The sequence below is a fragment of the Carettochelys insculpta genome, chromosome 1 (assembly GCF_033958435.1).
Source record: "Carettochelys insculpta isolate YL-2023 chromosome 1, ASM3395843v1, whole genome shotgun sequence".
NCBI lineage: Eukaryota > Metazoa > Chordata > Testudines > Carettochelyidae > Carettochelys > Carettochelys insculpta.
Window position 1 is genome coordinate 329,528,491 of NC_134137.1, and position 15,814 is coordinate 329,544,304.

The window sequence follows — 15,814 nt, forward strand, 5'->3', positions numbered from 1 at the left end:
GCGGGGCGGGGGAGCAAACAACTTCTCCCCTGGGTTGTTGACAGAGCAGGTGGACTTGACGTCAGGCGGGACGCTTTACAGCGAATCACAACAACAAGCCGCTCCGCGGGCGGGGGGGGGGGGGGGGGGGGGCTCCCTGCCCACCGCAGCGGGGCATTGCCAAGCCGGTCCCGCTGCACTTTTTTCTAGTAGCAAACCCCCCCCCCCCTCCCAGCCGCGCATTATTGCCGCTCCTGTGCAGGCTCCTTAGCGATCATGTGAGCGCCCCCTCCTCACTCCCCTTCCCACCCAGAGGAGCCGCTGGGTGCACCTTTTTTGTGTGCGTGCCCAGCAAAACACCCCCGCGCTCCGTACACCGCCGGACCCACACGCCGTGGGAGGGAGCGCGCGCGCGAGCGAGCGAGCGAGAGGCAGCGCGAGCCTCCGAGAAAGCGCGAGACGCTGCGCTGGGGCGGCTGCTCCCCAGCCTGCCGCTGCTGCTCCCCCTGCCCGGGGGGCTGCCAGCCGCAGCGGCGCCTGCGGAGGAATATCCAGCCCATTTATTGATGCTGCCGCTCGTTGTTACAGTCTAATCCTCCCCTCACCTCCGGTGTCTCTGCTCGCGCGTCCCGGCAGCAGCAGCCGCCGCCGCTCCGCCTGCAAAGACTTTGTGTGCATGTGTGTGCGTGTGTTTGTGTCGGGGGGGCTAGTTCAGCTCCTCTTTCGGTGGCCGCTCATCGGGACGCTCTACCTAGTGTCTCCGCTCGGTAAGTTTCATTTCCCCCCTCCTGCCCCCAGGCTCCGCTTCGACTTGTTACTTTCAGTCGCCCCTTCCCGCCCCCCTCCTCCCTTACGTGCAGAAAGTTTCGCTCCCGCTGCTCGGAGCGTGGTGGGTACAGATGTGACATGTGTCAGATTTCCTCTTGGCGCCTGGTACCACTTGTCCTCTTTTGTGATTATGGGTGGCGGGCGGGGGGCGAGTTGTGTGTGTGGGGGGGGGGGGGGGGGAACTAGCACGCGCTTTTCCCATGCATTGGAGTTTGAACTGTATCTCAGATCTTGCCTTGCTACAGCGCCCACGAATCAAAAGTGCGATGCAGACGCCCAGATGTTTTCTTCCCTCCCCTGGGCTTTAACCCTGCCGGCTATAGCGTCGACCGTTCGGAACACACACAGCTTGAATGATGAGATTGGTGCTCTTCAGTTAATTTTGTACTTCGGAATAGTGCCCTAAGCTATCAGACTCCGGCTCTGTTTTGAAGGGCTTATTGCAAGCTGGAGCTTTTATTTTTCACAACCCCCGCAACTTTTTGAATGGGTGATATAGAGAATGCTTTGCAATCAGATAGCCTCTCTTCTGAGGGCTGGTTTTGGAAAATTATGGAAGCATATACATATCTGGTAAAGAAGCGTGTCACTTTCTCCTTTTGGAGCTCTTTCTGTGCTTTCTGTGTGTGTGTTGGTGGGTGGGGGGAACACCATTCTCTCTCTCTCCTCTCAAGAGGTGGAGGAGAGGGCAGCTATGACATTGACCCGGCATTCAGCCAAAACCAGTACTAGGAACTAAGCCCCTTCTTCTTTCCATTAGCAGCACGTGTATGCGTTGAGGCGTTCGCAATCCACCCTCTCTGGCCAGGGCCAGTTACTGCATCTCACTAATCTTCCCTGCCCAAGCTTTTACCACTGTTGTGCTTGAGTCTGTCTCCTCCTTCACCTTCCCAATGCCTTTTCAATGTGCTTGGCAGCTAGTGTGAACCCTGAACAACAACAAAACACATTAGCCTAAAACAATAGATTAATAAATAATAATGTTAGAGCTATGAAATACCTGAGGCACAATTCCTAGTGTGTAGTGGGAGTATTCTGAAATTCATTCTTGAAATTCAGAAGTGCTGAGACTTAGAAACTTGTGAAAGTTTAATTCCGAGGGCTTTGAGATCTAGTAGGTAAATGTCTGCAAGGCATGTTGTGCTTAATTTTTAAAGTTACGGGTATAAGGACAAGAAGGGGAAGAAAAGAGCAAATGTTAGCTCCTGTTTGCTCAATTTTTTTGGGCTTTCCCACAAGTAAAAATTCTTTTCAGCATATGGATGAATGTAAACAAGAGATGAGATCTTTCTGGAAAAAAAAGCAGAATGCAAAATGTATCTCAGAACTGTTAGTTTAAAATCTACAGCAGTCATTTTGACACAAATTTGAACTTGAATGCTCAAGGTAAGGAGAATCAAAACTTTTTTGTTTGGCTCCTCTGCTCATCTGTTAAATAGTGAGTCAGGGTCCTCCTACAGACTAAGAGGCAAACTTGCAGAGATTCTGAGTCCTTTAAGCCCTTGATTATATTGATAATCATTGGAGAAGTTTCAACATTAAACTTCCATGGGGAGAAAAAGACAGAGGTAACAATTGTATCAGGATTTGAGAGAGCTATAGTTTGTATATGGAGGAAAAGATATAAATGATGGTAGTAACTGCACAAGAAAGAATAGCATTTCTAAAAGTCCTGAGCTGACTATCTTAAAGTTAGTGTCCACTCTATCTGGAGAGAAGAGAGTGCAAGTCCGGGCATAGAAGCCAGAACATGCAGTTTATGTGGAGTTGGGGAGCGTTTCCATTTTAAGAGCTTTTAAAAAAATGGTTAAACAGACACACTCCTCACTTTCCAAGGGGGTTTTATTACATTCCCTTGATAGTTTACGGCCTAAGCTAAAACTTACTAATGTAAATGGGAGATTTTCGATTTACTTCAGTGAGCTTTGGATCAGGCCCTCCGTAACTTGATTTAAATTTCAAAGCTGGGAAGGTGTATACAGTGTTAGTATACTCAGGTTAGCTTATGAAAAATGAAGTGAAAAATAAACTTTAAGATATATAGCTTCTGTTTTTGTTTTTTCTAAACCAAGTAAATTAAATCAATCAAGGAAAATATACTGTTGATAGTAATGCTGCTATGAAGAAAATAAGGGTTAATCATTAAACCCAGTTCTTTGATGCTGAACTAAATCTAGATGAGTCAGATAGAAATCATATTGTTCTAAAATGCTTTTTTAAAAAAAACATGTTTTTATTAGATGTCTAGATTCAAATCATCACATTAGTTACACAGATTACTACAAACAGTTTATATTGCATATGGCTATTTTAAACATATTTGTATATAATTACAATACACATTTTGTTTATTTAAATTATTTAGCTAACTGCCTCAAGTCAGTAAGTACTTGAGGTCAGGGAGGAGGGTCTCTAATAATAGTGCATTTCAAAGTCAGTGTTACAATCTGAAAGTCAGTCAATGTGTAATTAACATCTGAAGTGTTGCATAATCTGCTACTGTGATCTATTTTGGTAGTATCCAGCGGCCAATTGTTGCTTGAAATGAGGCTTCCCATTCTATAAAGCTTTAACACTGGACAATAAAATTGATCTGTTTCCGGCCAATGACAAATTTATAGAAACTCGGGTTTTTTAGTTTTATGCCAGTGGTTCTTAATTTTGTCCCAGAAATCTTGATTTGTTTTGGTAAGATGTGTGCATCATTCAAAGAAGAAAGTTTTGTTTGGTGCCATACTACTGTTTGGCTATGGTTACACTAGCGAGTTTTGCTAACAAAGCCCTGGTTTTATCAACAAAACCGGTGGAACATCCACACACAAAACATTTTGTCGAGAGTTTGTCAACTAAACTTAGGACTTTCGCTGGCAGTGCTCTGCCTCTCAGCCATGGGGTATAATGCGGCCGCCGACAATGCTGTGTGGACATTCTGGTGGGGGGACCTTCCCTTGGTAGAGAAGGCATCCAGAACAATGAGCAGCCCTGTCTGGTGTGCTTCCAGGTGCCTGTTTTGTTAAGAGAGGGTGTCTGTCCACAGAGCAGAGCACTCTTCTGATTGGCCTTTGTGCGTGGCTGCACTCTGTCCACAGAAGTTTTGTTGGGAAATCTCTTCTAACGGTGTCTTCCGTTGACAGATCACTAGTGTAACTGTAGCCTTTGAAAAGTTGTATAAAATTACCAGAGATCCTGTAAATACCAAGCAAGATAAAGTTTCTGGAGAGTGTGGAAGATTGAAAATGCTGTATAAGTGCCAGGTGTTTCAATTAATTAATGGGTGATATTATGCTTAACTGTGCTAGAACTAAGGAGCACAACTGTACTCTTGTTGAGATTTCATATTCTTCAAATATGACTGAAATTTTACAACATAAAATAATCATTTAGTGCTTACACAGTTTAAACCATTTTTTACAGTTAAAATGCATTGAATTAAGTTATATACTTATTGGCTAGAAAAGTGATGTATTTTTAAGTGTCCACTTTTGTTTTCAGGGTGGATTTTAAGAGAACTAAAAACTGCTGTTCACATTTTGAGGCTATGTATCTCCTTCAGCATTGCCTGTACAAGGGCATTCTCATCTAGCAGACTGACAAGAGCCAAGAACTCCTGCAGTTTGATCCTAGTGTGGACAATGATTTGCTGTATAGACTTAAGACTGTTAACTTAGCCTCTGTATCCCTTGCTCATCTGCACATTTAGAGCAATGCCATTTATCTGTCTGTTTCACAGGGGTGACTGAGTAATGTATGTTAAGTGCAAAGTGAGTGTTTTTTGTTTTTGTTTTTGTTTTTGTTTTTTTTTGGTTCCTTCCCCTCAGAGTTCTTACTAGGCTTATGTTTGAGCTGTTTAATTCTAGTACTGGTGGGAAATGGAAAGAATAATGTGGGTCTTCAACTTGATCCTCTGTGAGTTAAATCAGAGAGAGGTCTTTTCCTTGCATGAACTGAAAGTGATTTAGGACACAGGTGGCTAAGAAGTACTCCTGGTTTGAGTGTTAGTGGAGAAAATTGTAAATCACAGTTAAATTCAGATACTAGCAGCTCCATTACAAAAATTGAATGCTAATTTTTGGTACCCTCAAACTGATTACTCTTGTTAAACATAAGGACAGTGGGGCTAGACCTAGTATCAGTTACCTATTTTTTTTCTTAATAACCTCAGCATAGCCCTCAATTATCCCATTAGTATAAGCGGCACCCTTAATTTGTGACCCAAATTTCCTCTGTCCCATTTTGCTTTGATATTTTCCTATATTATTGAAAGAATTGACACTAGGAAGACTGAATTTATAGGACATTTATTTATGCTAAATTTATTAATCCAGTATTGATTGTAGATTCCAGAAATATATCTTAATTATGTTCATTTTGGAGGGTTTCCTCATATTTGAGCCTAGTAGGTTAGAAATGCTCATTTTCTTACTAGAATGTATAAGATTATTTTTTAATTTACAATTTTAGAATGCTAGATCAATCTCAAAAAGTGAAGGAGCAGTAGGGGTTTTTAAGGTAAACTAATAATGGTCACCCTTTTTAAGATTCTCAATTGGTAGTAACATTTCCATTTATAAAACCAGATAAAAAGTTTATTTGATTCTTTCAGACACAGATGTTCATTGATGTAGATTTGCTTTTGTAGTTGTAGGTTAGTTTTTGCTTCTCTCCTTTATTAATTTTTGTTGGGTCTTTGTTTTAAGCACAGAACCATTTTAGTTAGGTAAGAAAGAGACCAGATGTAAAATTGGCAGTGATAACTTTTGGGTGCTCTTACCTGTGAAGTAGGTGATATTAGTTTCTGATTCTCTTTAGCCTGCAAGTAGTTCACAAAGGTGTAGTTTGGATTGATGTTGCAAAATAACATTTAAGTAGTAGGTACCAAATTATGTGTAGATGGTGTAATGAAACTACACAGTATTTGTGTCTATTTAGTAGATTTCTTTGAATTCTTATTGTGAGTTAGATTAAAATATTGAACAAATTGTTTCAACCTATGTTTTAAGTTCTTTGCAATAAAAAGTGAAGCGGTTCCAGGGGTGGGTATATGAGTACATACAGACTGGTTTGCTCCTTTTTTTTCCCTTCCACTTGGCTGCTGTTTGCAGTAGTGGTGCCTTTTCTCTAACTAGGCTAGAACATGAGAGTTTTCTTCTGTTCACTCACACACATACAGGCAACGTACTCCATATATGCACACACATTCACATGCTCACACAGGTGCACGTTGGTAAAACTTGAAGATGACAGAGTTGTTTCCCTTGGATTCTATGTGCTATCCTCCAACTGTATGATGAGTGTGGACGCTCAGTTCATTTAATGGCATGGTGCTTAGCTGCATCCACTAATAATCACACTCTTTTAATCCATTTCCTGAAGAGTTCAGGAGCAATGAAGGCATGCTGGCATCACAGAGTTTCTAGAGCACAATGACTTAGTGTGTGACAGTATCTAAGGGTGGTGCTTTTAAGTGTGTGTGTGCGTGCATGCAAAAGGAAGAATGAGATTTTTTGAGTTGTTAAGTAGCATTTTCTTTTATAGTAGCATGACTGTGTTTTTACAAGAATCCATATAGGCCTCACAATAGTATCAGTGGATCCCTCGTGAATGGAATAGAGCCTGGTCATAAAGGCAGCCAGAGTAAGCTAAAGATTTAAAGTTATAGTTAATTTTCAATTTCCATTACATATAATTAAATACATTTTATAATCGTAGAGGGATACTGTTTTGATTAAAATATGCAATTTATAATTAAGTGTAATTTTCCATACTAAATTATTCATGTTTTCAAGATTTTGTAGATGAGTTTTACTCTTTCTTAACATTGAGCCAAACTGAGGTGTTTTTTTTTTAAACCAATTTATTATGACTAAAACCAGTTAGGTGAACCATTAGCAAGAACTCCAACTGGAACAGGGCAACAGCACTTTATGGATAATTTAATCCTCAAAGCTGGAAACTCTGAGACAGCTAGTTCAGCCCCCAAAGTGACCTGAATTATAATTGTGACCAGATTTTTAAAGATACCTTCCTTAGGGTGTAGAGAGATGAATTTTACTCTTGAATACAGGAAGATTGTCATTACCCTTCTCCCCACCCACCACCTTGTGTACATGGGATGAATCTGCTCATTGACTGCAGTAAACTCCAGCAGATCAGGACCATGATATGTCAATAAGAAGAGGTTTGGACTTTGATCCTTTTTAAATTAATGCAGTTAGTAGGCCTCTTCACATCAGTGGGTCTACTGACATTGCATAATATTAAATGCTTGCATACATTTTTACAGCATCAAGACTTTGGTTACAATATTTGAATCATTTACAAGAGTTCAAATATTATCTTATAAACTTGAGATATTTCCCTTTATTTTGGTTTGTATTTAGGTGACATGAAAGCAGTGTTTCTTCATACCACTGAAAATCTTCAATGACAAATTTTTTTAAAAGAGAATTTCACAGATTATATAATATATATCACATTACTAGAGAGAGTGGAATTATGTCAATTAGTTTTTTTCTAGTCTTTAATTAAAGGTATTTATGGCAGATCTGGCTTTTTTATTTTTTAAAGAAGACAGTAAATTTTTAACTGAATGTTCACATGACTATCACATTTTTCTTTGATCTTTTAATTTATTTGTACTTGTTTAATATATATGGTTAATACTCATATTTATTTGTGCTTTGTAGACAGTTGTGTAATTTAAATTTCAGAGAAACTATATGATTTCTGATTCACCAGTACTCAGTGCTTTTAGGAGGCTGGGCCCTATTCATAGGGAGAAGAAGTTTGTTCTTCAGCTTTTGATGCTTTTTGCATCCCCTCAGAAGAGGTTTTGTGGCTGCATAGCCTGGAAATACTGGAATCTTCACAATTGTTGGTGGTGATCCTGAAGTTGGGGTTGGGAGAATTATCTAATATATTTTTAAAGCCAATCCATGTGCCAGCCTTTTGATGCATCTCTTCTGAGCACTCGGTGGGCTGGCATTCATGTTGAAGAGATTGGCATACTGTTACTTAAGGCCTAGAAAGTTTTGGATATTTTTGTGCTGGAATAGGTCCAAAATCAGCAATTTTTAAATAATTTCAAGGCAGAGTGAATCTGTAATTGTGAGCTGAAAAAATGTGTAATATATTTAAAATGTATTTAATGCACACTTATTTAATCATTCTTGTTTTTAAAAGTGAACATAGTATATATGCATTTTACCAGAATGATAGCAGCGCTCTAGATTCATAGAAGGAAGCAGAGTGAGTGTGCAGGTTTTCCATACTTCTGTGCTTCTGCAGAGGGACCACATTGAAGAGTAACAGGACAGTTCAGTTTCCATACCAATGAACTGCTAACGAGGTATGTGTCCAAATGCTGAGACACTACAGTGTGAAGAGCTATAAAGAATTTCAGAAATAGTAATAGTAATAGGAGCTTTCAGATGGTGATTTTGAATCCATGCAATATCAGGCATGACTGAAACAATGTCCCATAAATCTGTGCCATTCAGTCAGTCCTCACTCTAGCTATAAAATGTTCATTCTCAAGTTTCTGTCTTGTTTTATTTTTGGATTGTTTTTCTTTTTGTCTCTGTCATTGTTAAAGTTTAGAAGTTTGATTGCATTCTTCTGGAAATTGATTCAAACAGTAATTAAGTTGTGTTTAATATATTTAGAATAAAACCTGTAGTTGACATATCCTTATTTTCTAATTAAATTGGAAACTGCAGTTTTACTGCATAAAAATAATTCAGAGGAAAGTGCAAATCACTTTTTTAGGAAGCTGCTATAGCTTTGGAATAGGAAAGTGGCAAGGCAAAAATAAGGAGGAGATGGAGAATGTGTTTGGAAATGGATCAAGAAAACCCATGGGATATTTTAAAAGCCACGAAAGGCAGAAGGTAGCAAAGCAAGGAGGAGGCTAAATATTGACGGAAAAAAATAGGGAGCTTCAGGTCTACAGAAGAGAAATGAAGGCGGTGAGATTTTTTTTTTTTTTTTAAATCTAGGAATTTATTTGTGACTATGATTTCTTCTAAGTGGAGAAATAAATATTGTGTAAGTATAATGTGTATGCAATATTTTGTAAACTGGTGGCCAAAATCACTTGATGTGAGCAGGTGCAGCTCAGCTGAATTCACTGGAGTTGTCTACTTATTGCATCAATGAATTAGTTCCTAGACTCCTATGAATTAATATCTCAGATGCTTACATTTTATTAATGACTTTATATGCATTTTGAAAGATACTTAGTAGTAGCTTAAGTGCAGATTAATTTATTTTTTTTTCCATGCACATCTCAATATCACCTTCCTCACGAGATGTCCTGAGTTCTTTTGTAGTTAAAGACAGGTAAAATTAAAGAGTGTTTGGAAAATGCAAGCTAGTACCCTTTTAGAATAAAGAAAAAGTAATTGAAATATTTATGATTCAAGGCACTGCTGTGTGAGAAAGCACAGACCCAGGATAGTGGTTTCATTACAGTACTTAGAGTATTCGCATGACCTGAAAATGGAAGTGCAAAAGACCTAATGCAGTTAGATAGGCACAGACTGTAGGTATGCATTGCTGATGAAGCATTGTGTTTTTTCCCTTGCTTCAATAAGTTCTCATATTTGTGTAAAACATATTTGAACTTAATGAGGGAATACTATCAAGAAAAAGAAATGATTCTAGTGTTTATAACACAGTAATTGCAGAAGAAGAATTTGAGTACTGTTAGATTTATTGTAAAGATAGCTGCCAACTGAAAACCAGTTAACAAAGCATTTGGTTCGTAACAGTGCAGAAATATAAGGATGCTACTTAGCTAAATATCATGAAATACTTCTACTTACAAAAATTAATTCAAGCTCATTTGCTATCAATCCTGAATTAATTTACACTACTTTTAATATTGTGATGATGTGTTCAGTACATCATTGCTAAAACAGTAGTTTGAAAGATGTACTGAACACAGAGGATGTTTTACAGAAAGTGTCATAAATCCTTGGCAACCCTTCCGCTTAGCAAAGGGAATGAAGTTTCATTGATAGGAAAATTAGCAGAGAAATATTTGTTGTTTAATTCTGCTTAAGGAGACTAATGTGTTGTAAAACAGTTAAAGGTTTGTTTAGCATGTGAAGTGGTAGTTGACTTGCTCCTGAAAATTTGATGTTAATTGTGGTCAGGAAATACATTAAATAAATATAAATAAGTAAAAACAGATGTCTTGTAAAATTGCTAGGTTGTTTAAAAATGTTCTTTTAGCATTTCTTATAACCAGGACGCAGATTGTGTCCTCAAAGTAAACACAGAGAGAACTAGGGAAGAGCAAGATTAGTGGGGAGAAATTGTACAGAGAGGAGAGTCTGTTGTTGTGGTCTAAAGCCCCCACCATGGATTGGGATCACTCAGTATTTTGTGTGGGTGTGCTCCTTGCACATATTGAGGGATGCTGACCCTCACCCTTTCATGATCTAAGACAGGTGTAGATGAGGCTTCCAGCTTCTGGTGTGGATTTGGTGTACTTCCAGCTGTAGGCCCAAACATTTCCTAGAGATGAGCATAAAAGGGTAGGGGGAGGAGTGCTGTGTGCCATTTGTTTCCACCCTGAAAAGCTTCTAATGTTTCAGAAATGGGATTCTCTGAGCAAAATCTTCCAACCCTGAAAATCTTAATGAACTGGCAGTTTTTGTAATTTTTTTTCTTTTAAAAATGTCTAGGATGAGAAGGAAGATTACTTTCAAAATCTAACTTGTTCAGTTTCCTCAATTTGATCTCCACACATTCTTATTAAAAGGACTTTAAGAACTTAAGCAAAGCTATTTGAAGTTGGTGGAAAAATTTCCGTTTGCTTCAGTGGGTTTTGGATCAAGTCCTAAGCGAGTGCTGCTGACATGCAGAAAGTATCTTTTCTTTGCTGAGGTCCTTTTGTCAGTTACTATCACACTGACATTTCAGAATGTTCTGTGTTTATCCAAAAGAAAGTTGCCTGCTTCTATGTTTTCCGGTGCCCAGTGTGTTCTTTGTGCCTGCTTAAAACACCTCCCTTCTCTCTCCCCCCCATCCCCCCCAAAGCCTAAAACGACTGCAAAGGAGGGTTGACAAGAGAGAAATGTTCTCACTATTTTGTAAAACGTAGGACTTTAGACTTACTGTTTTGTGAGTCCTAGCAAGCAATTGTTGGAATGAAAACTACAAGTTCCAGAATGTAGCTCCTGAAGAGGAGTTGTAATATTGAAATACATTTAGGGTTCATTTGCATTTACACATCAATGAATACTAACAGCTAGGGCATCCTGATACATCAGTTGCAAGGGTTGTAGGTTTCAGGGTGTATGGTACAAATACTACTTTAAAATATACTTTTACATACTCATTTAAATAAAAATTTGCTGTGACTGAGCGCACAAAGATCAGAGTTAGTCATATTTAAAAATAAACCTCCTATAACTAGACGTGTATTAGAATACTATTTTGACGTCATTTGACTATCGGATTAGTCATCCACTAACTAAGCATTTCTATCAAGGTTCTTACATTGATGCCAGTACGTTTGTATCTGAGTCAAAATAGAAATAGAACTGAAAAAGAAACCTAAGATTCTTTTAATGGCACTGTTTGGTGTGGTTTGTATGAACATAATGTGGTTTGTATGAATATATTCCAATATCGATTGACTTGTCTTGGCTTCTTTGTAACTGAGGAAATTATTACCAGAAGGGGGAAAATGCCATTATGTATTCCATGCATGCCTTTTTTTTTTGGTCGCAAATTCATTTGTCAACAAAAGTTATTTCAGTTGAATTATTTTGGATTCAATCAATTTAACTGTGAAAAAATTGGGATAACCTATTCAGAGGTAAGATTTTATTACCTGCAACATTACATAATTAGAACTAACTATTCTGCAGTCACTCTATATTTTTGATGCAGTTTAAACTGACACAGTTCTGGAATATCTCACCAGTAGACCAAAAAATGAAATCCATTGTTTACCTAGGTGTTTTCCTTATGATTTATTTTCAGACTCAGCAGTTGCTTTTTATTTACTTAAGTATAATGAAGTTAATGAGCCCCTGGCCAGTTTCACTATTGTTCAGAACTCTCTCTGCATCAGTGAAACTAAAGTTTCACTCTGCTGCTGTGTTGGAAAGCTGTGCAGCAGCTGGTGAACTGGACTGCTGTCCACAGACCTTGCTTGTCTCGGGCAAATATGAAACATTCTGTGCACGTGCCTATTTAGTTCTCTGGATATTAGCTACCTGTTCAGATTTAACTAAAGCAGTAGCTTTAAGCCTAAAAGAACCTGTTATATGTACCATTTTAGATGCTTTAAGGGTTTTGACTTATAATAGATGTGACTGAGCAAGGTTTGTGATGACAACCTGATGAAGACTGAAAATACAATTTGTAGATTAAAATAGTTTCTTGGACCCTTTCTTAAAATCCACTTGATTGATATTATACTTCATAAGGTTATTCATGGGAGCTAAACTTTTCTTGTATTGCAATAAAAGGTGCATTGTAGTAGGTGTTGTTAGTGTGTTTAGGAGTTAGAAGGTGTGTTAGGGGCAACCTTTATGCACGGAATTTTGTATGTTGGTGATAAGTAGTCTAATATTAAACTCCAAAGTTATTTCCAGTAGTGCTTGAATTTCATTTGTTCTTTCAGACGGGGCATGTAAATACAGTGGATCGAAAATGCTAATAAGGTGCTGATATGCATATTCAGCTCCTCATTTGCATAATGACAACTACTTGCCATGTCAAAAGTGCTGCTTTTGAAAGGCAAACTAGCAATGTAGACAGGGTTCCTTCGAAAGCACCCTTCTGCCTAACTTTTTTTGGTCTGGCCCCATGGATTTGTATATGTCCAGCTTTTTAAATAGTTCTTAACCTGTTCTTTCTCCACCGAGGGCTGCCCACTCTCTTCACATTCTATGTTCAGGGAGCTGACGTTGTCTGTGAAGACAGTCAAAATATTCATTGCATACTTGAGCTTTTTCCATATCATCTGTCACTAGGTTACCTTCGTCATATAGTAAGGGTCCCACACCTTCCATGACCAGGTTTTTATTGCTGAAATGCCTAGAGAAATTTTTCTTGGTGCCTTTTACATCCCTTGTTAGCTGCACCTCCAGTTGTACTTTGGTTTTCCTGATTACATCCCTACATGCTTAAGCAGTATACTTATACTCTTCTCTAGTCATCTTTCCAAGTTTCCATTTCTTATAAGCTTCTTTTTTTTTTTTTTGCACTTAAGATCATCAGAGATTTCTTTGTTAAGCCAAGCTGGTCACCTACCATATTTGATTTTTGTACTGCACATCAGGATGGTACGTTCCAGTGCCTTTGGTAAGGGTTCTTTAAAATACTGCAAACTCTCCTGGACTCCTTTCCCCTTCAGTTAGTGTCCCAGGGGACACCCTGCCCATCAGTTTCCTGAGGGAGTTAAAGTCTGTTTTTCTGAAGTCCAAGGTCTGTATTTTGCTGTTCTCCATTTTTCCTTTGGTAAGGACCCTGAACTCAACCATCTCTTGATCACCGTTGCCCACATCTACTTCCCTAACAATTCCAATTCCTCCCTGTTTGTGAGCAGCAGGTCGAGCTTTGCATGGTCCCTGGTTGGTTTCTTTAGCACTTGCATGAGGAAGTTGTCCCCAGCGTTCTCAAAAAGCCTCCTAGAAAGTTTGTGTACTGCTGTATTGGTCTCCCAGCAGATGTCGGGGTGATTGACGTGCCCTGTGATCTGGAACCAGGGCCTGTGATCTGGAAGCTTCTGTTAGTAGTTTGAAGAAAGCCTCATCTACCTCGTTCACCTCATCTTGTGGTCTGTAGCAGATCCTCACCATACCATCACTCTGGTTGTTCCTGCCTCTAAACTTAACCCAGATACTTTGAATATGCTTTTCTCCCATTTCATAGTGGAACTTTAAGCCATCACAGTGCTCTCTTACATACAGTATAACTCCACCACCTTTTTTCCCTGGCATGTCCTTCCTGAACATTTTATACCCTTCCATGACAGTGCTCCAATCATGTGAGACATCCCACAAAGTCTCCATTATTCCAATCATGTCATAGTTCCTTGACTGTGCCAGCACTTCCAATTCTTCCTTCTTATTTCACAGACTTTTTGCATTTGTTATATACACCTAGGATAATGAGACAATTGCCCTGCTTTCATGGTATGGATCAGGGATCCTCTTCTGCACTTTTGTTGTGTTTCTTCCCAGGATCGCACTTCCTTCAGGGCCTAGGTCATCATCAAACCTAATTCAAAGATCTATTTTGTTCTCCAATTACTTTTTTATGAGTAGTCCACGATCTCATGGAAGCCATTGTCTCTGGAAAATTTTACTATTCCTTATATAGCTATTATATATTTGAGAGCATTTGTGCATCTGTCTGTGTGTCCCTCCATCTGTCTGTGAGTCCATCTGTTCAAGAAGTCTTCCTAAATGGTAACAACTAGGACCATCACATTTGGTATGCAGCTTCCTCTTATCATAACTATAAGGGAGTGAGAGGAAGGCTGGGCAAGTCAGGGGTTAAACAGGGCCTGTTTGCCAAATTAGCCCCACCCCAGTGCAGCAGGAGCTCGTGTCAGGCTTGGAGGCAAGAGAAAAGAGAAGATGCTAGACCAGTTTGAGGCTGAGCAGCCATGAGCAGGAGCTGTCTCTGTCCTACGCAGGCACTGAGTTAGAGCTTCCATCAGGTTGGCTGTGAGAGGAAGGAGCCTCCGAACCCTTCCCCAAGCAGAGAGTGGGAAGAACCCCAGAGAACTCTCCCCGCCCCCCCCATAGAAGAGAAGGTAGACTTTTGGGTGCATGCCCCAAACTAAGACCACAGCACTTACGCATAGGTTGCAGATCCACACCTTGGGCCTCTAGGATCTGTAAGGGGCCTAGCCACTAGGCCACCCTGCCATCAAGGGGAACTGCTTACATGTGGTAGAGGAAGTGGGCATAGACCCCTGGCTCTGCTGAAGGGCCATCCTACTGTGACAGCCATAGACTCAGTGAATGCAAACCACTGAAGCACTATGGAGCCCTTCCTGAAGCGGATGGTGGAGCAACAATGCCAGCCAGCAGCAACAGAAGCAGCAGCTGCTCCAACTGATGGCCAGCAGCAACAACAGTTAATCAGGGAATTAGCAACCCACCAGCAACAGCTGATGCAACAGTGACTTCCCTGCTAAGACCCAGAGTCCTGGAGGAGCCGCCACTACCTGTGTCGGTACCAATCGAGCTCAAAGATGGGCCCAGGAGATGATCCAGAGGCATTCCTGGAGATGTTTGAGTGGATGGCCACTGTAGCCCAGTGGGCCTGAGGGCAGTGGGTGGCCATCTTGGCAGCGTACTTGACGGGGCTCGCTCAGACTGCGTACTAGGCTCTAGACTCTGTGGCTGCTCAAGACTATGCCCAGGTCCAGGCTGTGATCCTGGACACCCTGGATATAAGAGACTTTCCACCAATGCTTCCAGGGGGAAGCATACTCCCTGGCCCCAAGTCCAACCCTGCGTCATCGCCCAGAAGCTGCGGAATGGCTGCTGGAGGTGGCTGAAGCCTGAAACAAAGACCGGGGTCAAGATGGCTGAGCAGATCCTGCTTAAACAGTTTACCCAGATTCTTCCCTTTGGGGGAAGGGAGTGGGTGATGCAGAACCACACGAAAAACATAACCACAGCCAACCAGTTGATGGAGAACTATCTAGAGGCTAAGTTTCCTGGGGGGACTCCCTCTCTAGGACCCATGGCAGCCAGAGACAGCCCGGCTTGACTGGCTGAGGAGAGCCAGGGGTTGCAAGGCTGGGGTGGACCATGGCACCTGCTGCCCCTCCCTGGGCCCTGAAAGACTCAGGGCTCCTGGACTAACCCAAGGCTCAAACCCCTGGGCCTTGGACCAGCCCCCAGCTCATCCGTTGGGAAACCAGGACCCCTCAGACAAGACACCAGGGCCCCTACTCATGCCCCAGCCTAGAGATGCTGTTCCACATCCAACCCCACCCTGAGCACCTCGAGGAGACCCCTGG

The 15,814-nt window shown here is 40.7% G+C and overlaps 1 protein-coding gene across 1 annotated transcript in view; it reads left to right on the top strand.

Annotated features, from left to right (window-relative positions):
- The first annotated feature begins 474 nt into the window (after nucleotides 1-474).
- The window catches only part of FOXP2 (forkhead box P2), a 659,870-nt gene continuing 644,530 nt past the window's right edge, over nucleotides 475-15,814 (top strand). Inside the window, exon 1 of the mRNA XM_074984096.1 lies at nucleotides 475-746. The gene's annotated coding sequence lies outside the window, so the exon portion shown is untranslated. The remainder of the gene's footprint in view (nucleotides 747-15,814) is intronic.